At 38.7% G+C, this 26,346-nt stretch overlaps 1 long non-coding RNA gene across 3 annotated transcripts in view; it reads right to left on the bottom strand.

Annotated features, from left to right (window-relative positions):
• Nucleotides 1–631: 631 nt before the first annotated feature.
• The window catches only part of LOC115020392 (uncharacterized), a 51,714-nt gene continuing 25,999 nt past the window's right edge, over nucleotides 632–26,346 (bottom strand). Inside the window, exons 3-5 of one of the 3 annotated variants that reach the window (XR_003833567.1) lie at nucleotides 8,730–8,833; nucleotides 1,025–1,231; nucleotides 632–934 (exon numbers count right to left, since the gene is read on the bottom strand). This is a non-coding gene — a long non-coding RNA (uncharacterized LOC115020392). Of the gene's footprint in view, nucleotides 1,232–8,729; nucleotides 8,834–26,346 lie in introns of all 3 variants that reach the window. The other 2 variants (XR_003833568.1, XR_003833566.1) reach the window with 2 other exon arrangements.

Raw genomic sequence — 26,346 nt, 5'->3', positions numbered from 1 at the left:
AACAATGTGGTTTTCCAGCCCCGAGGGTCTGAAACTCACTCAACCTATAAATTGTGACCTTTTAATAGTTTTAAACATTGCAGTGTTACTCAGCATTCAAACTTTAACGATCAGCAGTTAATGGATCAGCTGTGAAACCAAATCAGCTGTTAAAATTAAATTAAATCTTTTCGGAAATCCTGAGAATCAACGTTTCCTCAACTAGTTTGCACCAAACAAGCACCAACGAGTTCATCATGTTCACAATATGCACTTGTTCTTACTAGAGAGTCATTTCATGACAGTTACCTTTTTTATATTGAAATACAAAAACAAGCGCTGGATTTAATTTATTTATTAAATACAGGCGACGTGCATCATCTACAACACACAGAACAAGTTCATTCTGTCATCACACGATGCTTCGGACGACTGTTATTTAAAGTTAAATATTGAATTTCAAAATAAGAAAATGTACCTGCCTAAATTTCAATATTCACTAATGATGATAATGTTTTTTTTAGGCAGACCAAAACTTACATTTTAAGGTTAAAAATTTTAAGTGTAGTTAATTTAACAATATAAATCTGCCAGGAACCCAAATTACAAGAAAAATGACACAGGCGTCTAAAAATGACTATAATAGAAGAGATCATGGTTGTAAAAATATAGTTTAATTATTTATACACACAAGTACAGCAGATCAATCTAAGAGACAAAATACAAAAGTCTACGGAGGCCTGGAAATCACTCAAATATTAATAACTGGCTTTCTCAGCTCGCCTCTAAAGAGAAAGATGTTACTCCAGAGGTTGAGTAACATGTGACTCGTGTTACTTGCTGCGTTCACCACAAGCTGGGATTTCAACAGCATGACTTCACTGGGTGTGGAGAGTTTGGAGCCAAAACAGCCCACAAGCCGGAAAGAGTCGGGAAAGCTAAAAAACCTCAGCACCTGCACAATTAACGACACGATTAACCTCCTGCAGGTGTTTTATGGTCATTTGGAGCAATGCAACAATAACAACAAAAATAAAAAACTTACTTACTGCCCTTTTTCAAAACCTCTTGAATTTGTTCTTCCTTTCAACATTTGAGAACATTTTTCCCTGAGGCAACAGCACAGCACTTTTATTTTGCCAAGAACCAGCAGCTGCAAACCACGACACAGAGCGCTCCTCGTCTGTCGCTGCCTGTGGTCGCCGCTCACACATCTCATGATGATGTCATGGCTGACTCAGCAACATCTCAACTGAAACACAATCAGAGACACACATTGTTAAGGATGCAGGGAAAGGACTCACAAAGTACAGTATACAATAACGATAGAAATATCAACACAGAAGGTGACGGTGGTGGTGCTCAGGTAGTTTAGGGCGTCATTAAGTGTATTGTACTGTGAGCAAATGCAACACAACAGGTCGGAACAACACACAATCCCCAACACAAAACCATCTTTTATTGGCCACAAATAAAAACCGAGAAGGAAACTCATTTCAACAGAAGGAACAACCTGGACTTCAGATTGTCCGCAGGTATTATATTCAGAATTTATAGTCGTCTATATAACATTTAATGTCAGGATATTAAGCAATGACTACTCTAATGGCTACTGGCATCACTGATGTTATAACAAGCAGATGCATCAAAATCTGGAGTGTTATTGGTTTTACACGTGTTTCCTGGTAACTCGTAGCAGATGTTTCTATAAATTATTGAAGCTCTGAGATGGTATTCTAGTGTAGATCAGCTGTTTAGTAGCCTTTTATGATTATCATGCTGCTGTTGTTCAGTCTTCCTGCTTCTTCAGAAATAAAAAACACAAGAAAAAGTCATTAACTTTCCTTAAAACCTTCTTAAAATGTCCGATTAGTGACAATGTATGAAGTATCCTGTTACTAGTACAGTAGCACATACACCTGAATGCCTTCTACATGATTTACTAAACTCGGGCCTACCAACATTAGAAATCTGATCTGATACAAACAAGTATTAATACATCAGTTGCAACAGTCTGCACATCATGCGTCTCTTGTGAAGTCCTCATGGTTTAGGACACTTAGGTTTTTTCTAATTATAGTAAAAACACACTTCCATAATTACTGCCTTTACAAACGTAAATACAAGTCTAGACAAAAAGCAACTTGGCAAATGCAAATAAGTTATTTCTTTACTACAACACTTGTATTTGATAAACATCTGTGAACCATGTTCAACGTCTTTGCAGCTTCCTGCTTTCCTTCCAGACTTTCTGTCCGGGTTCTGGATCACACTCACTCACACACACACACACACACTCACTCACACACACACGGAAGCGCTGACGAAAACACAAGGAAATGTCGGGCTATGATGTTGACTTAAAAATACACACTGAGTCACAATCCAGAGATGATCTTCCCGCTCTTATTAAAGCAGAATTGTATTTCTCTTTCCTTCAACATGTTGGGAGCAGATAGAAGTTTAACAGGAAGATAAATTATGTTAAGGCACAAAAGTAAAAGAAACATAATTTAAAGTAACACAATCGTCTGCTAATGCTTTGTTATGCGTAATATCTTGTGCACATGTTTTAGGCTACAAACGTTGTTATTTAATTCTATTTTTAAGGTGCTTTTTTAGCATCTGGCCAATGACAACTGATGAAGGGAAGACATCTATTAGTGAAACATAATGCATGTATTCCCCCCTAATTTGAGTGGTTTCTTCCTTGGCCCATGCTGCACCCTTCCAGCAAGTTTCATGAAAATCGCATCAGTAGTTTTTCCATAATCCTGCTGACAAACTCCTTCTTATTTAAAATGAATTTAAATGTAAAATAAATTAATAATTTAGAGATATTTTGGAGCCAGAGGTGCATCAGGAGACAGTGACCATTTAGTCTCACTATTTTAGTTTAAACGCCACCGTGTCAGAGGCTTCATGCACAGGAAACCTGCTTTAGAGCCAATTAAATAAGATAATAATCCAGATGTATAAAAGTATAAGAAGCAACAATGCCACCCACAGCCTCATTACCACAGACAGAATTAAAATTTGTGAAAGTGTACTTTAAATAAACAGAATTTAAAACATCTGATTTGCTTTAAAGACTAATAATTAAGGTCACTTTGATTTGACCACGTTTTGTTTAGTCAGGATGGAGACGCCTGCCAGTCTAAACCGATGAAAGCAACAACCTTTGAAGTTTTGTCTCGCTGGTAGAAAAAAAAAAGCGTCTCGAGCTTTTGGCTTGACAACACAAAAAACAGGAATCCTTTCCCAGAACTTTGTTTGTCACTGGGAAACAGACAAAAGGCTGATAGCAGACATTTAATACCCCCGTGTTGTTTATTCTATAATAATCTGTCACATCACACACCGTACGTATAAGCGCTGGTGACTAAATGCATATAGCTCCTGCAAAGGCTGCAGCATTTTAAATGCATATTAGTTGTGGGTGCTTTTCATTTAGATCAGGGGTGTCAAACATGCGGCCAAGGGGCCAAAACCGGCCCGCCAGAGGGTCCAATCCGGCCCGCGGGATGATTTTGCAAAGTGTAAAAATGATCATAAAGTAAAATACTGTTCCAGATACCTGTGACTAAATGTGTTGTGCCTTTGTAGATACATTTCAGGTTCATAATGTTTTGTAAAAAGAATGTACAGAATGTAAGGGAAACATTATGAGTTGTTGTTATTTATATGTTATTATGCTGTGCTGTTACATGGTCCGGCCCACTTGAGATCAGATTGTGCTGCATGTGGCCCCTGAACTAAAATGAGTTTGACACCCCTGATATAGATGATTTTTTAATTGTAATTTGTGCTGTTAATGCCTTTTGGTTCAAAAAATATATATTTTATTTGGTATAAAATATATAAACATTCCTATTGCAGTCTGTAGCTGAAATATCCGTCTAATAAAATATATTTTTGTGTGTTTAAAGGCTTATTATTTGTCATTTCTTGACTCCTGGTGCAGTGATTTGCCTTCCTGTGATGATTTTATTTCAAACATGACTTGATAAGATGAAGAATATAAATACACAAATGTAATCCTTGTAGACGGAGCTATCGTCTGTAAATACATAATGTTATATACAAATACACACAATGTTCATTAAGACGAATCTCTCTGCTGACTGACGGGCTCTTCTACGGGTGATGAATGTCTTCAAGTCCCAAAAGGTGGACGCTGTGATTAAAGATCGTGTAAGAAGATAACACAAAAGATAAATTACAGTCTTCCATTTATAACCCAGCCCTTTTCCTAACTGCGTAGCCATTACACCGGCCGCACGCCAGACGGTTTGAAGCGTCTCGGCTTCGGTGACGCTGTTAATCATTCTGTTAAGAGCGGAGGAGATGAATTAGTCGGCTGCCCTTTTTAAGTGGAGCACCACTTAGTTTTAGACTCAACACAAAGCTGTCATAAGAGTCAACGTCAGTACGAGTGTTGGATAAAACTGCCAACAGCAGATTCTCACAACAGGAAACACATTTTCAATTCTGAATTACAACAAATCATCTTCTCTTCCAAAGTAAACTGTGACTTTATACAGGACGGTAAAGTAAAAAGGGATTAAACAGGAGCCTTGTCCCCCCTTCAGGACAAAGACGTATTACGATGGTGAATAATTTACTGAAGCAAAGTGATAGAAGACTCTGTGCTTCGTCTTTCCCGCCTGATGAAGTGGACGTGCATGTTGCTCTCTCAGGGAAAGCTTTGAATAATGTGCAGCACATTTAGAGAAGGAGGAAGAAAAAGCAGACGACAGGATGATTTAAAAGCTTGTAGCAGCAGCCTCTCATCTCAGACGGTGGATTTAATTAGAGAAATTAGTAAATAATCAGAAAGTACAGATTGTTCTGATCCGTCAGAGTAATATTCTTTAAGTTTTACAACATGCGACAGAAACTATGTTGGTAATGATTCATGTCTGACACGTAAAGTTTAATAAACTTCACCAAGATGAAAGTTTGATGATCCTTGAATAAAAAGTATGTATATATTTTTTAAAGGTTTATATATTTAACTGTCTGACAGCTGATGCATTTCCATTAAATTGTAAAAAATATATATTTAAAGTAATGCTTTTGCACATATTAGAACATTTATATATTTTCCAGCCGTGTTTATCGTGTTAATATGGAATTTTAAATGAGACCAACTTCTAATTTCTGTAGGTAATTTTCACCAAGTGAGAGATTTTGTAGCCGTTTCTAATAACAAAAGAATTACAACTTGCATTTATCCCTCATTCGTCTGCTTGATAAATCTGAAAGATGTGACATTTATGCAACACGAGGATATAAAAGCTTCTTCTTCTGCTGTATCAGATCACTTCAAAAAGAAAATGATGTTACGCTGAAGCTCCTATCTGACACTCACTCACTCACGGAGCTTGTAAGAGTGAATACAAATTGCAGTTGGGTTGGAGATCAGGGGTTACGCCACGGGATTTCTCCACTTAATAAATCAGTCTATTCATCATCGGTGAAAGGAGATCAACCGGTTTAATGGATGAGAAGACGTTTTGTCTTGTTGTCTCTTTTGATAAACCTGCATCAGGTTTAGGAGTACTTAACACCAGCTGCATGTATTGGCTGGAGATCAGAGGTGAAGGCGCGGGACTCATCCTCCTCACTATCCCGAACGTTACATTTGTGGATGATCTACGTACTAGCTAAAAAACCTTTCATATTCTTTGTTTAATTTCCAGAGCTCAGAGAAGAGTATTTGAATGCAACGTGAAACATGCGAGACATGACACCCGGAAAAACAAATGAACATTTAAAACTGACTTATCTGCTGTGATCAAACTAAGAAAAGGCCGCTTTCAACAGCGCCGAGAAACCACACGGAACATTTAATCTGTTCAAAGGTTTGAAAAAAGCCTCACGTGTGTGTTTGTATTGTTCCTGTAATGTTGTCGTTACATATCTGATGTTGCCTAAGGTTACATTTTTGGTTTTTGAATGCAGTCAAATCAATAATGCTAATAATAATAATCTACTACCTGCGACACGTCTACTGACAAACAAAGGTAGAGCATCCTGGAGGGAGAAACTGATTTAGATTTTATGACTTTTTTTAATGGTTCACATTCTTAAAGTAAATCTTAATACAATACTGTAGTCGAGTGCTTTACTCATGTAATCTGCTCTTTTGTTTACATTTCACTGCAGAATGAGCTCATTGTCTGAGTGGGGGGATAAAATGGCCGAGCCAAAACCACATTGGAAAAATTTCAAGGATATTTACCACAAATTGTGATCTTCTACACACCCACACACACACACACACACACACGGCATAGAAGGTGGAGACTTCATGGACTCCAGCAACAGCAGAGGAATTGCCCATTGCAGCAGTTCATTGCCACACACACACACACAGTCTTGTGTTCCCCCCTCACTGGTACTGCACTTGTATCCCCCAATTGTGGGGTCCGCACACGCACACGCACAGACACACACACACACACACACACACACACACACACACACACACACACACACACACACACACACACACACACATCTGTCAAAACAAGTCAATGAATAGTGGCACTTTTTAGGGGGGAAATTGATACAGTGTGTGTGCATGTGTGTGTGTGTGTGTGTGTGTGTGTGTGTGTGTGTGTGTTGGCCTAGTGGCCGTGTCCTTACTGAGCACAGGAAGGTTGACTGGAAACACTTTCAGTTTCCTCTCTGTTAACACACAGATGCACATGGGCGCTCACACACTCACACTGAAAATTATAATAAATAAATCCTGTCACTGTCAGACAAAAGCTTGAAGATTTGAAGACAAAATTTTTAAAGAATAAAAATCACAGCATTGACCAATCCCAGGGAACTGGTGTCTGCGGTGGATACTGCATCTTGGTGAAGCCCGTATCTACGCCAGTGATTCCTATAATGATTTCAATATGTGGAACATGTGGAACTCACATAATGCATAAAAGTAAGATAAACCCTCACCAGACTGCACCCTGTAAAAATGTCTGCAGAAAGATTAAGCAATGCTGCCGAACATGCTGATCACACTAATTTTGTATAGTACGACATTTTGGGTGATGTGTAAACGATCAAAACCACTCGTGTGTGTAAGAAGGAGAAGTAACCGGTTAGCTAATCAAACTGCGAGCCTGGCTCTGTCCAAAGGAAAGTCTGCTGACCAGCACGTCTGACGCTCACCAACCTTATAATTAATGTTTTCTCATTTGTTTAATGCAGACAAAAGCCAAACAATAATTTGCTCCCGATTAAATGACAGAATACGATATTTTTAACGGCCCTTTAGAACGACACAAAGTCAGATCATAAAATACTATCGGCAGGATTCTACCCTTTTTATATCCATTATCTTTGTACAATTCTAAAACCTGTAATCATAAAATAACCGTCTAAAACGGGGCTGATGAAACAGATAAAGCCCATTTGTTTACACGCCAGTTGATACTATAATTAGACCAAATGTACCAATCCTTTTTACGTTTGACATGTCGTCCTTCCAAGTGTTCCAACAAACCGACAGAGCTGCTGCGGTTGAAGGCACAAGCTTCTTGCTCACACTGAAATAACTGATGAAGGTGTAAACATGTTGTGACCAGTGCTTCAGATACTGCAGGGTACTCTGATAACACTGAACTCCAGCTGAGGCAATAATCACAGTTACATAAAGAGAAATGAGCTTCATGCAAGTCCTGCAACCACATTGTTGACCGTACATCTAGCAACCTTCATAGTAAAGTAAAATATTATGTACCCTTGATGAAAGTCCCAGTTTTACGTGTTTAACGCAGCGTCACTCCACACGTGTAGTTTTTCTAAATGCTTCGTCAGCTGCTGTTATCAGCTGCTTTATAGTTCTTGGCATCGCCTCTGTTGTCAAGCAGTTTCTCTCAGTATGAAGCACCAAACACACATTTACACACAGTCTCACACAGTCTCACACAGTCTCACACACACACACACACACATGTATGAGCTTCTGGTGTTGACACTTGTATTTTTGACCCGTCTGACGCCATGACACTTATATTATTGATCATTAGGACTTTGTGATGAATGGATGGACTCCACTTTAGCTAATTAATCTGAGCCGCTGCAGCTGCACTCACTGTCAGTCAGCCAGCATTAGAGCGCTGACTGAATGGCTATAACGTTAACGGTAGATGACGGAGGAGAGAAGAGGAGGGAGGATGTGGTGTAAGATTTAGAAATGTTAGGCGTTTTGAGACGCCTGCAATTTAAATGGTGCGTTTGCCTGTTTGAAAGCAGTTACAGTGAAACCCCTCCATGATGCACCGCCAGTTTATACGAGTACATCTTTTGCAAAGTGCATTTAACAGGCTTCTCAAAACATGTAGGGCATTTCCATATTATTAAATGTTAAGGTGCTATGTGTGCTCCATGTAGATTGAGTAGTTTCCCCATTGAAAGCATCAAGGTGCGTTTTTGTCGTCTGTCACTCAGAATGGAGACTCCACAAGCATAACGTGCATATACAGCTGTTTAAATCATACAAATATCCCACTGTGTACGTGTTTCAAACATATTCACCGCATCTACGGGTGGGGAAATAAAATGAATCAATAGGTACAAACACTGTTGATTGAGTACATTTCTGCTGCCGGTCGGCCGGACCTTTACTACCACATGTTAACACATAACTCCACATTAACTATCCACCAACATGATTTGATATCATCTCTCATCAGACTGCCAGTGCACTGGTTCACAAACACAGAATCTCTTACCGGTTGAGCTTTGTTTCCCCTATCTGCTGTCAGGATGTGTGAGTGTGGTGGAAACCAGCCTGATAGTCCTGCAGTGAGACGTTTCTCAATCCTCTGCCTTCGTCCTGCAAAACAAACATAAATCCATTTAGTCATTTATCCTAAAAATAAAGTACCAAGCAAATAAATATTTCCATGGAGTGAACCGCTATTGTTATAAAGATGGAAACACACATTTCTAGAAAAGTAAACTTATCTCGTTACATTTAGTATTTTGTTACAAAAGTCTCAAAAGGTTAAATGAGATCAACTGATATTTTTAAACTGCTGGTTTTTTTCAAAGCCCTTGAACGTCTCATCTTCAATCATCCATAAGTTAATAACAACACATCTTTTTAATCTTATTTGGACACAAAGTAGGTTTTTCTGTGCTATGTCTGGCATTGATAATGTCCTTACCAGCACTCTCCACCGTGCCGTTTCATTCAATCATTGACAAGTTTAAGACTTCAAAGAAAATGTTGCCCAATTTCTGTCTCTGATGTTATAATTTTCTTTGGCACGATATGATATCACTCCTTTCAGCTGACTCATGATTGGTGCAAAGTTTGTGTGGACGCACGCATGCTCACTTGCAGACTCTTCATGCACATTCACACCAGTTCTACTTTGAGAACGCCTGCGAATCAGAACCTACACCCCCAACACGAGCAGCGTTCTCACAGTGAACTGGATTGACACCGTTTCAACTTCTGCACAGAATTGTTTTTAAAATCTGAAATACCAAAATGCCTTCAGCGCTGGAATCAATCGTCTCCCACGTGAACTGAAACCACTGAAAGATGCTGGATGACTACGTCTCGTTTCATAAGTGAAACATACATGTCAAATACGTCTGGAGGCTTTCTACAGCAGCATATTCAATAAGAAGTGCTTCAACCAAACACAAACATTTAATCTTTAAATCAGAAAGTGCAGTAATTCCTAAAGTGTCTTTCTCTCTCAGACTGTTGCTGATCCTGTAATTAAATTCCTCTGGATCTGCACTACATAACTTCATCACTTCTCAAACTGTAAACAAGTATTCAAGATATTCTACTAACTAACTAACGGGACTGAAAAACCTGCCCTGCAAACAAACATACTGTAATCATGGAGGCGGAGGTATTTTCTCACGTGTGTTAATATATTGTCTGACACATAAGACAATGTCTGAAAAGTCGTCCCACACACACAACAGACAGATGCAAAGAGGCTTTGTGTGGGCAGCGTTTTGACTGAAGCTTAAGGCTGTTTGCATGCATGCGCGTGCGTGCGTGTGTGTGTGTGTGTGTGTGTGTGTGTGTGTGTGTGTGTGTGTGTGTGTGTGTGTGTGTGTGTGTGTGTGTGTGTGTGTGTGTGTGTGTGTGTGTGTGTGTGTGTGTGTGTGTCACAGCGAGAGAAAAAGTGAAAGAAGATCAGATGTGGGTGGTCAGCTTTTAATCTGTCTCATAATGTATCTTTCATTACTAAAGATATTCAGCATATTTCAGCGTTTATATCTTCTTTCTCTTCAGCTTGAATAGTGAGCAGCTGCACTGACACAATTCTCCCTTGAGGATTCAAAAACATATCGTATAATAAATAAATAAAACCTTTGCCGTCATCCTTGCTATTTGCTTTGCATCTTTATAACTATCGTACATTTTGAAATGGAGCATCTCAAGTTCTTTGCGAACACAAATCCTGATTTATTACCGAGTTCTGTAAAGTCCCCTCGCATGTTCCCACTGTCGCCTTTTCTTTTAAGTTCTCTGTACATTTTGTACCTGGGAAAACAAACTTTTAAACCAGACTTGACCAGACTTCAATTCTCTCTCCGTGTATTCTTGCCACACTGTGTACAGACTGTCAGGTGATGAGACAACAATTCCTTTGTTCTAAAGGTATGAGCGTCAGGTCGTTGTGACAGTGCTGCAGGGTAAGTCAGGATGACTCAAGATGATGGGAGACGATTGTTCACTTCACTTGTAAACTGACAAAGGCCTCTAAAACTAAATGGCATGTTCAGCATCACATGCTGTACAAACATTCATCACAATGTAGCTGGAGCCCAATTTGTTCTTCCTCCTGTTGCAAATTCAAAAAATTGCACGGCTACTACCACTATTTCTGTTCTGTTCTGTTTTCCATGTGCAGCATAATGAACTAAGCTACAGCTGCATGTTGTTGTGCAAGCCTGTGTTGCATATTGGCAAAAAAAATTATAAATAGTGATGACACTATTGCACTGACTATTATTTCCTCTAGTGCTAATTCCAGACTCTCAAACTCAACAGATGTAGACAGAACTAGTTACTTGAGAACTGTAAACAAGTACTCATTGTAAAAGTCACTCAACAGAACGCTTTTTGGTACTCGTTTCTGTATTTGTTATTCATTACAACCCCTTCAACGATGCCGTTAAACTCCAAAGCCTCACACCCACATGTAGAAATAGAAAACGAGACATTGTGGTTTAACAAGCAGCCGGCAGCTAGTTTAACGTTAACTACAACATGCAGTCAACAAGATAGTGAACCCCAAATGGCTCTCAATGGTACGGCCTACGGTGTGTGAGTGTGTGTGAATGTTTATCACTTGTTGTAGTGCAGCCTGTGCCACCAGTGTGTGAATGTGTGCCAATGGGTTCATGCTTGTGTTTTAAAAGAGTCACAAAAACACTATAAGTGCAGCCCATTTACCATTACGAAATGTTTTTAAACGCACTTGGACTTCTACTGGTTTGGACAAAACCAACCGGTAAATGTTAGCATCCTAAATCCATTGTCCTGAAGCCTGAAGCCCGACTGCACAGAATCATTTTATAAAGACATCAACAAGGAGGATTTAATAAGTGTGTGTTTCATTAAGGGATATAATTAAATGTGTTCTGTAATAGGTTTTATTAGTACATAATTGTAGTAGGATTTACTAAGTATAATGGTTTGTATTATGAATATATATATAAATGTGTAATAATCAATCGTAAACCAACCTAAAAGGGAAAGGACACAAGCAAACATTGGGGGGAAAAGGCCGAATAACAGCATTCTAAGAGGTGAAAAGTGTAAAGAGAGTCTCCCAGTTCATACTCGTAAAAAGGAAGGTTTATGGGCCCCTTTATAAGATTGGGATAAGAATAGCAGGCTCGGCCGGTGCCTGTCAAACCAGAATATGCCAGAAAAAGAGATTCAGAGATACATATAGGGGACAGGGCTGGCAGATTCCAGATAAAGGTATCAGAGGGCATAATTCAGAAGCATGTCAGATTCACCGTATGGGAATATACTCTCTAACCTGTTGGGCTATTACCTTTTGTAGGTAAATGTGGGTATAAAGAGGGGACGGACCCAGACCAGAGTCCAGTGCTTCCCCGGGGAATTGTACTCACAAGGTTGGTTAAAGTGAATATTAGTGGTGGGGATCCAGTCTTCTTCAGAACCTAGCCTAGAGGACAGATCTTGACTACAATAACATCCTGTAAAACCTGTTTTGGCTCATCAACACTCAATGTGTCAAAAGCGGCAAGGACTCTGATTTGATATGACTCGCAGCACGTGGAGGCAGAGAGCTGCATTATCTGTTCCTGTTGTAGCTATAAGTTCACTGAGCTATGAGCCACAACAACACTAACTACAGCCCAACAGGTGATCAAAGCACCTCTCTGACACAGCTTTGCAAAGTGGAAACAGGGAAGAATATATCAGACATATATTGAATTTCAAGATTCTGTGTCCATGCCATTTTGAGCTCCCGTTAGCTCTATGTTGTGTCAACGTTAAAAAGAGAAATAAAATACTCCAAGACACTAAAGGCTTGAAGATGACACATCATTCACACTTTGTCAACAGTGTTCCCTCTTCGATTGTCATGTTCAAGAGGCAGCATGAGCTGTCTGAAGCTACAGGGCCAGCAGGCGATTAGCAGAGCTTATCTAACACGACTGCTAGCATAGCTTCAAATGTAAACAATCCCAGCTAGCCTCGCACATAACCTCAATAAAATCACAACCTGAAATGTTTACACTTTGGTCTTTGTACACTAAACAAACAAGATATCTAATCTTATCTAATACAAACAGGAATATTACGATGCATCACCTCTTGATTTAGAACAAGCATAAGTTGAAGTTTATGTTGTTAACACTGTCTGCATTGAACAGGAAGCAAAGAAGTGAAAAGTAAGTGTGTGTGTGTGTCGTTTCAGACGAGACACGTGCTAAAGAGGACGCATCCTTTTCAACAGTAAATTGAGGCTGTGAGCGAGCAGAGAGGCCTCCAGTAAAAATAGCATGTTGGCTGGTAAACAAAGCGGCTACAAAAGGGAAGTGAGGTTTAACATCAGTGAGCTGCTGAGACTGAGGAGCGCAGTGAGAATCAATGTGTTTCAACACTCAGCTCATGCGACTGACATTCATGGGAACCTGCGAGGTTCAACTTCTTGCCAACAAAAAAAAGAGAAGAGTCAGAGAAATGCCCGTCTACTGGTTACTCTGTTGGTCTTTGTGTACACCTCGATGTGCTGTCTGTTAAAACCTTGTCTCTGCGTCTGTCCCGATGCCCACACTTGCAGGTTTGAGCACTGAAGTGTGCGCTGCCAGAAGGCAAGTGTGTCTCATGTCGGAAAAATACCATCGCACAGTCCTTGATGCAACATTTTCCCCATTACCACTTCAAAGTAGTATTCAGAACAATGTGTACTCCACAATTCACCACGGCATACTGTGTCCCAACAGCCTGCACGGCCTGTAAAACTCAAACGGTCATTTGCAGATGGTTAGAAGTAAGAGTAGTTTTTATTCTCATTGATGCATGAAAAAGGATCTCAATCCTGCGAACAGACAGGTATGTAGGGAAGAGACACAGAAACAAAAGTCCTGCTACACACCGTGGACACACGGCGCATTTATTGACGAGCTACATTTCAGTGGATCAGCCCTTAAAGTGACAATAACTCCGCAGCTCTTTGGAATAAAACAACTATTCATGGTCAGAAAAACATCCAGATGATAAAAGCGCTCGGTGTAAGCTTTGTTAAGTGTTAATTGCTTAATTAGATTCATGACGCACTTTGCATTGCGCTGTATTTGCACAAGAGATCAGCCGCAAAACATCTGCTGTCCTTAAAAAACGTCTTTCCCAAGACACCGTCAACACTGTTTACATTATGCACCGTTTGTGTATTTACACACGCCTCATGGGGAGATTCATATTTACTCTGAAAGGAGGCTGTTTGAGTGAGACAATGTTACAAATGTATTTAACACTTATTCAAAACAGACTGAATTAATTGCAATAATGTCAGAATTTTTTCTCTTCTTCTTGGAGGAGGTTTAGAGACTAAAGAGACGGGGGCACCTTGTCTATATGGTATGTAAAGAGTGAAACGTTTTTTTGTTTTTTTTTGTGAAATAAATAAATTGCTCTTTACAATGTATTTGTTTCTCTAACAGAATCCATAGTTTGTGCATCCGAGTGTTAAATTAATGCATTTAGTCATAACTGCCAATAAGGACATCATGGCTTACAGAATCACCTTAGTTGAACTCATGTATTCATCTTTCCCTGTTTGTTATAATAATGTCCATCTGCGCTACATTACACGGCTGTATGTCAACAATCTATTACTGACGGGCTCGATGTACAACATCAACCACCGATCACACAGACACACCCTGTGTGTGCTAACTCGTGTAGCTTTGAGTTGTTAAGTGCTCTGTAAATACTGATAGAAATATATAAATATCTATAGATATATATATATATATAATATCTATAGATATATATATATATATATATATATATATATATATATATATATAGAAAGATATATATATATATATATAGAAATATATATATATATATATATATATATAGAAATATAGAAATATATAGATAGATATATATATATATAAATATATCTATATATAAATATATATATATATCTATCTCTATATATCTATATATATCTCTATCTATCTATATATCTCTATCTATATATCTCTATCTATATATATATATATATATAGATATATATATATATATATCTATATCTATATCTATATATATATATATATATATCTATCTATATCTATATATATATATATATATATATATATATATCTATATATCTATCTATATCTATATATATATATATAAAAATCAAGAAAAACAAAATGTTTCATGATATGACAAAAGCTGAGGAGCCGTGTGGTGGAGGACGTCCTGTACAGGAAATATACACGTTTCAAACCCAAAGAGCTCATCCATCGTGTTGTATTGACATTAATAACTTCCTCCTTGTTACAGGACCTGACTGCTGTATGTGTGAAAACAGTAGTCGGTTATTAATGTATTATTCTTTTCTTCTTATGTTATTAAAAGCTTATTCAAAAGAAGTGGTAACCCCTCCCTTTGATGAAGTATGAAAGCATGACGCATTGTTATTACACAAAATAAGGAAATGATTAAAGTGTAACAAGTTAATATTAATTTTTCTTTGCCAACATGTCACTCACAGAAAATAAATGAACAGTAAGCTTCAAAATGTTTGATGTATATATTATAAAACTTATTCTTCAAGACCCCAAACAGAAGTAAAGCGTACTTTTCTGGAGCCGACCTCTGACCTCACTTCAAAGTATTGAAGTCTTACAGTGTTGAGTGTGTGTTAAAGAGGTCACAGGGTCTCCAGGACCCCAAATACAACAAATATATGAACTCATTTTAAAACCGCATAAATGAGATTTCAATAATACAAAAGTCAACAACACTGTTCAAATTAAAAACAACGCTGCGTCTCTTAGTTCCTGAAAAGTTGACTTTTGGGAGATGTGAGGCTTTTATTTGACGTCAACGGACCATCAAATGTGTCTCCATTCGAAACAGAGTCTGTGGTGCAGAAACGTAAGTGGTTATCTTAAACAAAGCACGACCATCTTCACGTCATGTGCCTCATACTGTCTCTGATTTGAATGTGTAAATGTCAGCCGGGACGGACAACGAGCAGCGAGAAGAGGGAACAAGCTCTTTCACACGGCCACGTGTATGCAAATATATAAACAGTTCTGTACAAACACACCAGCTACTGTATATGTTAGGACATGACCTATAGTGACGAATGCTGTGCATGCAGATGTTCATGACTAAACGGACTTACAGACGGCTGGCAAATACATTTAAAAAGTGCATTAATGAGGTGCAGAACAGCTTCAATGCTGCTCGGCAGAGAGCCACAATATTATTTATAAAGATATTCCCCTCATTCGATGTTAAATGGATGTCAGGAGGTTAAGGTGGCTGTGAAAGCCATAACATACTGTATGAGTCGCATCATTTTCATACCTGCCTGCCCTGTTGCTGATGCTTGTTATGTCGAACACAGCTAACCATATTTTAGTTTGAGTTAATAACCAAACATGAATATAAAAAACACAAACAATACACCGTCACGGAGCGCATGTTCATTTCTGAAGTATTTTCCTTTAATCTGTAGATAAACAAGAACACACACTTATAGAACAGGCACACACACACACACTATGTGTAATAAGTACATGCATACACACTGAACACACACGTAGCCTGCAGAAGTACACACACACACACACACATTCCCACAGATTGTAGTAGTTGTACCCTAATATGTGTAATAAGTACAAACACGTTTGCACACACACTCTGAAAAAAGAACATAAATACATGCATGTACACATAATGTATAAATATATTCAGACAAATACCGCAAGTATAAACACTCACAGAACCCCAAAGACAGAAGCACAAACATGTTAATTGTTAATAATCATAGGAAATTATTTTAAAAGCTCACAGCTGTTATTTTTCGATTTATAGTTAATTTAACAAAAACATTTTGTTATCAGGTTTATGAATCTGTTTATCATTCCTTTGTGGGTCATTGTATCTCATGCATACAGTTCAATACATACAAGTATATGAATAAATACACACACACACACACACACACGGAACAAGTTAGTGGGGTGATTTGTCAGTTAACAGTTGCTGATGGCAACATAGTGAGTCCACCCACGGACTCTGAACACGCAACCCGCCTCACTGAAACCATAAACATGTTTATATTTACTCATCGTCTCCTTTAAGATCAGGGAGTCTGAGCAGTGTCTGACAATCGGCACTGCATGCAAACATTTTCACTCACTTAAGAGAATTATGGGCTATTTAAATGAGCAGCAATGTCTCACCTGCAGAGTAAAATACAAAGACAGCTTTCTATAATAAAAACAATTCACCTATAAAAAAATAATAATAATAATTTGAACAATGATTCAAATGTTAAACTCCAATCAAATGTTTAATTAGAGACCAAAACTTCCTCAACAACAACATTCAGAATAACGAATTCAAGTGCAACTACAATAATCACAAGTGGGTCATCAGCCAACGTAAATATTGTCAACACGCATGTACGGGACGCGCGGTGCAATATCTTAAGTCTCATTTTGAAACTGCTTCTCTCGGGTCATACATGAGAAAGAAATCATCAAACAGCGAGACAGGATATGTGAAATAGAAAATATAATGAATTTGTGCACGCTCAACAAACTGAGAGTCAAACTGTGTCTTTAGATGACTGTATGATCTTGCTATATTATTATTTTACTTTGAGCTGAGGAAACAGCACTCTGCTAATATCCAGCCAGCCTCATTTCACTCGTCGTTTTTTTTTTTTAAACTTGCATTTGTTGTTGCTAAAAAGGTTAAAAGATTTTGTTTCCAGTCGAAACTGAGTGGGTTGTCAGAGAACATGTCACAAGGCAAATTTCCCCTGGTGCTCTGGTAATATTATCACTCCAAAGCATCACAGTTTCAGTATGACTTATGGATTTATTTATAAGAAGAAAACAAGTCTGACACAAATTAACACAAAATACAATCACAGGTTAGATTTATATACATACATATTTAAACTCATTTAACACACGTAAATATGTTTGAGTTTCAGTAAGTGCTTCTCTTTCATTGTGACAAATCATTTAATATATATAATTAAAGTGTGACAATGCTCATAATTATTTATTTTATAGTGTGTAATTTAGTTAAATCAGTTTAATTTAAAAAGATTTAAATAAGTCACTTTTACAAAGTATAATTTAAAGAGTGGAAATATATAGTTCCATAAATATATTAAAATGTGTTCGTATATGAAGCCTTAGTTAGGATGAAGCTGCACACTTTCAGAAGTGCACCTAAAGAAAACGCACTGCCACCCACGAACGACTCAGGAGCTGACATGTCACCTTTAAAGGATCATCGATCAAAGTACTTCTCATTATGATTCAGAGTTTCACTATTACTACCTTTTATTTATTAAAAAACACAAACTCCCCAAGCAACACACGTCACTTTCTGCACTTTACGTTTTATTACTGCACTCTTTTAACTGTGTTGTTCACATGAGGAACATGGGCCTGTGACAAATCACCAACTAACCGACTACAATTTTCTAGAGTCAAACTAAAACAGTAAACACAAAAGTCAAATCACAACTAAGATGGACAATTTTTCCCCAGAGAGCTGAGCCCGAGTTTGTCTCTGTGGGATGTAAACAACCGTCGCTAGAGACGATCGTACCGCCGACCTATTTCAGAAAGTACACCCTAAAGACATGACATAATGCAGCATGACTGTGACTCCTGACGATATAAAGAATAGTCTGATCAGCTTTACTCGCCGTCTTTTGCTCTCAAAATTAGTCAGAGCATAAAAAAGGAGGAGACGTGGAGGTTCGGCTTTGATGCGATCGAGCACGGTGTGCGTTTCAAAAGTGAAAAGGAAGCTGTGAGGAAGAGTGGGTAGAGGAGCTGCTTTCCCTCTTTCTCTGCCGCTGATGTTTGCTAGTTGAAAGAGGCGAGACAGTTAAATAAATAAGGGCAAGAAAGAAGCAGAAAAATACGGAAGAAAGTAAGAAAGAAAAACGATTTGCCACAACAAAAAGGAGAATTTAGAAATGTATTTAAATACAAACTTATTTGGAATCAGTTTGAAAGCATGAGCTCAAATTTACTCTCCATTTGTGATAAATTAAAAAAGGAGTTTCTGAGTAAAAGAAATCTACACCAAAACGAAATACGTGAAGCTTTTGATTTGTTAATTAAATAAAAGGTTTGTCATAAATTCTAAAATGATATATTCTCGACTTTTGATTCAGTTTTACAGAAAGTGGAGGAAAAATAAATCGACTTTTCTCTCTTTTATGTGCCTCTGAATGTTTTTGAAGCAGGAACAACAAGAGAAAAGTGAAAGAGTGTGAAAAAAAGGAAAAGAGAAAAGAAAAGACTCGTTGGTTGAATTGTGGTTCGTGTAGACCTGCTGCAAATAACAGCTCAGAGAATGTGGGAGGCTGCACATCAGAGACAAAACAAAAGTCCGTAGGAGAGATGTGGCCTACAAACACAAACGTCTCCATTTTGAAGTGACATGTGAAAACGACACCACCATCTGTTGAAAGTGTTGAAGTGAGACACAACCAATTAAACCTATAGGCCTCACACACCTCCAACACCGACTGAGTTCATCTGAAAACAACTAGTCGTGAATATAAACATCATTTATTCTGCATCTTACAATTGTTGCATTGTTTTCCAAATGGTTATATTCATGCAATAAATGTGCACATAGTGAGTTAAGAGCTGAATCATGTGGTTAGAACTTCACTCATTGTGACTAATAACCCGTCCTGCCCGAGCGCAGCTGGCTTAAAAAGGAGACGACGAGAAGAACTGTGAGGAGAAAGTGAATGAGTAACGCTGCGCTCCACGTGTGTTGACGCTTTTAATCTGTGGTTTCTCTGGAAACAAGGCAAGGTGTGTAAATGACAATCTGAAAATCTGACAACAGTTGTGACTCCCTATTTGCATCTTTCAAACATTTTAGTGCCTGAACATTCGAGTGTAAAACTGCAACGCTTTGCTTTTAATAAGCGTGGAACATTAGACAACGCTCCTGACGGGTCAGCGTCACTGATCTCCGCTTGAGCATTGGGAGCGTCCCTTACGGTGGCAACAGGGATCTTCCGAAGGGAAGTCGACAAGAGGAAGTCACAACAAGAATTTGTGAAACCACTACAGAGCAAGCAAAGATGCTCAAACGCATTTCACGGTGCATTCTGGGACTTTTCAGGCACGATGAACTTCCAGTACATTGCAGTGGTGTTTATATATTACTACTGGACTCGCAGGCGGCTTCATGCGACACAACTCCAAATGTGTGCTGACCACGTGCAAAACACAACGAGCAATATCATAATCATAAAACACGAACAACAAGAGATGTTCATGTCCCATGATGCACCATCTCTGCTGTAGCTTTGGCCACTTTTACACCAACAATACTTGGTTACAGACAACTATGATTTCACAACAGTAAACAAAGTCCTCTGGTACAACATAATTCCACAGTACAAAGTTTAAGGGTGTATTTATGCTCAAACAGAACTAGTAAATGACCACGCTTAGAGGCGTGGTGAAGGTCCAGCCGTCATAGAGAGGGGGCGGATGGGATATTGTGCCCAACTCGACACACACTTGGTCAGGAACCCTTGGCATCACTATTCTACCTACTGGGTAAACCCTTTAGGCAACACAGCTTAGGTTAAGTTTAGGAAAAGATCATCATTTAGGATGACAAATGTCACATAAGTTCAGTACGTCACATAAGTTCAGTATGTCACATAAGTTCAGTACGTCACATAAGTTCAGTATGTCACATAAGTTCAGTACGTCACATAAGTTCAGTACGTCACATAAGTTCAGTATGTCACATAAGTTCAGTACGTCACATAAGTTCAGTATGTCACATAAGTTCAGTACGTCACATAAGTTCAGTATGTCACATAAGTTCAGTATGTCACATAAGTTCAGTACGTCACATAAGTTCAGGACCTTAAATAAGTCAATGTTGACTTTTGGTTTCAAACGGGCGCGAAACAGCCGTCTCCTTGGGGAGAGTCCTGCGTTTGTTTGTCTATGGGTGAAGGCAGAAGGAGTGAATAGAGGATCTAACACTGCCGCGGGTGAGTTAGTTGAAAGCCTGCTGCGTCTCATACAGAAGATTCTGAGGGCCGTGAGAAAGCATCGCTATCTGACAACCTGGGAATGAGACGACGCGTGAGGTGAATATGGAGATCACGGCGCACACTTGCATTGTGTTGTCACAGCGTCAACAAGAGAGCTGGCGAGAGGTTCACACCCTGGTTCCGTCCTCACCTTCCTTTTAAATGTTTAAATCAACATCAAAGCGCTCAGAAGATACGATGATCAAAGTTGGATCAGTGTGTTATTGTACTAATAGTGCAACTTTCATGGTAATAAATCGAGTGTTGTCTCCAGCAAGTACTTTATACCTAGCATATATGATAATAGCATGTAATAGTCAATAACGTGTGATATTCAATATACTCAATCTGTTGTGTGTTCACTCACAGCAGGTCTGGAGTACAGACATGTCATTCTTAGAGTAAGTTCCCCAATTAACTCAGAAAGGATTTATGAGACCATCAGCAAATACCAAAGAGGAGATAAGGGGGGGGTGGACTACGCATGATAACTGTGAGCGCCTCTCACACAGGCTAGAGAAGCTTCATGCACGGGGCTGTCCTGTGGACTCAGGTGTTGGATCATAAGGGAAACACAGTCCCTTGATTTATTGTGGAACGCTGACTCGGGAGAATGAGACGATGAGAACTGAATGACCTTGAAGCCTCAGTACCGTCACACAGCTGTGGTGTACAAGAGGAGAGACGCGTTCTTTGGTCTTCTCCAGTGAACTTCTTTTGAATCGGTTATAACTTTAAGACCAGAACTTCAATAGCTTATTAGATTTAAAGTGTTCGAGGAAGAGGTCCAGACTTGCATTTGAATTGACCTATTTCTGGCCTGAGATTGAGAAAATGTTAGAGCAAAACAACGTCATGCATCACCCGTAATAGCGGCTGACTTCATCATATAAAAAGGGAAACGGCGTAACGTTAAACATACCTTGTTAATGAAGTATTATTAAAAAGGTCCCACGAGCAAAAGCAGCCGGAGACACTTGGTTACAGAAATGTACGGTTTCCATAAATAACAGTAATAACACAAACCGCTGATTTTTATTTATGCTAAAAAAGTTTCAAGCGGTTTCAAAATTGAATGTTGGACAATTTTGATCTGAATCATTTGTTGCTTGGGCTGAAAAAGCGTCAGTTTTACCTGCGACTTGCATTTTTCTTAAGACAGCTCACTTCCTCGTCAGCCATCACTCACATTAGTCAGAGTGTTGCAGGAAGAGCGTTTAATGAATGGCTCCTTATATTCTCGCAGCTGTATCACTCATTATAAACCTGGTGATCAACAACTGTTTGTGCAGACTGAGAGATAAGACTCTGACACACACACACACACACACATAATTATTATTTTTCAATTCTTCCCTTTCCTTCAAGGAAAGAGCAAACGATAGGTGTGTGCGTGTGTCACACTGTGGTTTAAGGCTTGGGCTGCTGGATGGTGCAAGAACACACACGCAAAACAAGGACACAGATACTGACAAAAACACTGGTTTATGAAACATCTACAAATCGTGAGGAGTTGCAGATATGACGGCATAGTTCAGTGAAAGTTCGGATATTTGGAGGCAGGGGATAGGGGGGACCTTAGCATATCGAGGAGGAGATAAGGAGTGACATGCGCCTGTGGAAAGGGCACGACTGACCTAAACCATGATGAAGACCCAGTGGCATCCTCGGAAAGGGCCTGATGTCAGGGAATGTTTTAAATTCAGAGGATGAAGAGGGAAAAACACCGTTTTCATTCATTGGTAGGAGAACTGGACGACCAGGGCCAGATCATTACTTTGGCAGAACTCAGCCGGCTGTGTCCTCAGAGTTTTGATCTGTACTTGTACAAGAATAAACTCTTTGCTCTTCTCCAGTGAATTTCTTTAACTCGGTTATAACTTGTAAAACAACCAAAACGTCTATAGCTTATTAGATTAAAAGTGTTACAGGAAGAGGTCCAAACTTCACCTCTGGCCCGGAGGAAAGACTTCTTTACACACACACACACACACACACACACTATTGAATCTTTAATCAGTTCACTATGATGGATGACCTACATGATGCATAACAAGCTGCAGTTTGGGTCTTTGTTCTCTCCATTAGAGAACCCTAATTTGATTGTATTTCTACCTTCCCTATTTTATATCATGCTTGGGCTGCGATACATTCCTGATGAGCAAAGCAATTTGGAAAACAGGAAACTTGCAGCAAACATATTTTCTATTAACGTTAAAGAATTTATTTCCCAGAGGAAAAATGATTTCAGTTTCCTAAAGATCTGCAACCAGCAGACGATCAAACTTGCTGCTTTCCTCGTATTGACTATTTGGGGGTTTTAAACAGCTGATCAGACAGAGAATCTGCAGTGGGTTGAGACGCAGCGTGATTTTCGACGTCCACCATCTCTCCCGAACCGCAGACGGGAGTCTGGAAGCTCCATCTGGAAGCTCACCATCCACTTGGACCACTTTCCTGTGACTCAGTGAACTTCAGCATGTTAGCATTTTGCTCAACACGGCCGTGTTTGAAAAGGTTAGGTACATCTGTTGGAAGTAATATGGTCCTTTGTTGGGAATGTATTGAAAGTATGCCAGCCTTATTCTTTAAATCTCTCTTAAATGCTTTAACACCCCTTTTATATTTTAATATTTGTCCAGTGCAGCATGCAGAGCGAGTACACGGACTACAAGCTTGCTTCAACAAAAGGCTGTTATGTGTTAAATTGGCAGTTGCAAGAATCAAAACTGTGACCTTTGGTGTGGGTTTATCAAACAACAGATTCTTCTACCACATCACATTTACGGCTGTTTACACACCTCTCTGTACAACGGGACTGTATGCAAAGTTACCAATACAAAAACACCACATCAACTGGGAATACAAAGTAGTGCAGAAACATCACATCTCTGCACAACTTGAGCTTTTCTGAGCTGTGAAGATTTCTTTAAAAAGCTTCAATCCTCAAACACCTTAAAGTTATTTACACTTTAAACATGTCCGTGCATCTTCCGACAGTAAGAGGTTGATTTTATCTGGTCATGTGGGAGGTCACAATGTGTGAGAACAGTGCATGAGAGTGTGTGTGTGTGTGTGTGTGTGTGTGTGTGTGTGTGTGTGTGTGTGTGTGTGTGTGTGTGTGTGTGTGTGTGTGTGTGTGTGTTTTAGTGGCATGCACACATCTAGCTGTCCTGATGTGAGAGACTGCAGGCCTCCTACGGTCTTGGAGACAAGACGACCACAAGTGGGAGAAGTCTCAAACACACAATGGTACACACCCACAGTTGAGAAGACACTGAATACTTATTTTATTTTTTTAATTGTCCAGTTTACAAAGTAATATCTGTCAGTTTGTTGCATAAAAAACTATTATTAATTTTGTACTGTGCATTAAGATTATTTTAAATCTTTAAAACAACAACAATAAGATGATTGCACAGTAATACAAATGTTTACAGACAGAAATAAATATATTCTTTGTAACATTGCATTTTCTTTTCATCTACAAATGTAATAATTATATCATTTTAATCTCTATATTTGATTTTATCTGCCGTTTTCCAAATCATTGCAGTAATTCCACATATAGTAAAGATATATATATTCTAAAGAAGAGCTTTCATATATATATATATATATATATATATATATATATATTATATATATATTATATATTTATATATATATTTATATATACTCCACCATGTTGGAACGATTAGCGTCTTTATTTATTTTACCTTTTTGAGTTAGAGAAAACCTGTGAATGTGTCTCCCAGTGAGTCACGGGTAAACCAGAGAGCCGGATAAAACAAGAGAGCTTACAAAGATACAACACTGCTTTACTGTCGAGCACACATCTTTTCTACCAGCCCAGTTTTGAGCAGTCCTAACAGGAAATGGACATCGCACGTATTTTCCAACTCACTGGTGACTCATGTAAAAATAATAAAAAGTATCTAAAGTCAAATCTTTCTCAAATTGCAGATGCCGACTTAGTCACTGCTTCAACTCCGTATTGTTTTGTTATGCCCCCTGGCAGCTTTCTCCACAATTTAAAAAAGAGTGCATCAATAAATTAAGATGACAGGTCCATTCAGTGGTTCCCACATCTATCCTGCAGAGCCCCCCCCCCTTTGTAGATAAAAACATGTTCAAAGAAATCTAAAAATGACCCCTGTTTTCCACTTTACAGCTACAGAAATATACTGTCCATCTGAACATCTGGTGAACAAACTATTTGTTCAGATGTACAGTATATTTCTTATATAATATGTTTCTTTAATAAACTAAAACAATCCACCAAATATCAGTCTGTCTGGCTCGAGTCCCAAGACCTTTTTATTCCCCACAATAAAACAATTAAAAAGGTTTTTATTTGACTGATAAACAAAAATGAGATTTATTTTTTAGGCCTCATTTGTGAAGCTGCAACCAGAAACAGGTGAGACGTTCGCACGCAACTGAAGACATTTTGGTCAGAAGTGATGAATATGACAAAATGGGAAAGTCCAGTTCAGGTGCACGAGTCAGAGTTCTGCTTTAATAATGACTTCAGATCAGATAAGCGGCGGGCGGGCGGCGAGCAGGTCGGCTGTAGGCTGCACATGATCTCTCTCTACCTCAAATTAGCGGATTGTTTCCTCACACTGAGCCGCGTGACTGCTGAACAGGAACAGACTGATATGGGAACCCTTCACAAACTGTTTCTGATGAATAAACAGGTGACGAGCGGCGGGGGATAGTGTAGTGCGTGTTCCAGAAATATGACTATATATATATCTCGTCTCAAAACACACCATATTAAGTCGGCTTCAAGCTGAAACAACACATTTTTCTTGTCAACTTGTGAAAAACAAAACTGAGAAAAGGTTTGTGGGTTTCATGCTTTACTATTCAGGGAGATGTGTGACAGGAGGCAACGGTATTACTGCACGCTGACATTTAACATCGTGTGTGTGTGTGTGTGTGCCTGCCATCTGTGGAGCCAAATAAAGCCCACACACACACTCCTCTCAACTGAACCTCAACACCATGTCTCGCTTATTCTGTACATGTTCAGTTTCTCATCTTTTAATCTTTCTGATTGTAGAGTTAAAGCAATTAGTCAAATTTAAAATCGGACTGTTTTGATGGTGAATGATTTTATTTTCTTTGTTGCTTCGGAAATGTTGGGTCCAACAAAAGATGCAATTTAAATAAAGCGTCCGTTTTAATATTTTACACAATTTTCTGACATTTTATAGCAAATAATTAATAGATTAATTCCAATTGACAAAAGTAATCTTTGGATCTAAAGTGAATATTCTTCACAGATTTAAACAAACGAGCAGCTCTGAGCGAGAACTGATCATTCCGACACACACCATCTCGTAGAGAACAGCAGCTTTACCGAACAAACACAGATGTTTACCTCGAAAAATGTGGAAATAATTTGACCTTGTGCACATTATTTACTTTTACCTGGAACATATCAAGAATTGAAGCCACAACTAAATGGCTTCAGATGCTTTTCTGTTACATGTTCAGTATTTGCGGAGTT

The sequence above is a fragment of the Cottoperca gobio genome, chromosome 15, assembly GCF_900634415.1.
Source record: "Cottoperca gobio chromosome 15, fCotGob3.1, whole genome shotgun sequence".
NCBI classification, from domain to species: domain Eukaryota; kingdom Metazoa; phylum Chordata; class Actinopteri; order Perciformes; family Bovichtidae; genus Cottoperca; species Cottoperca gobio.
The sequence above is the reverse complement of the archived record's forward strand: the minus strand, read 5'-3'. Positions and strand labels throughout refer to the sequence as shown.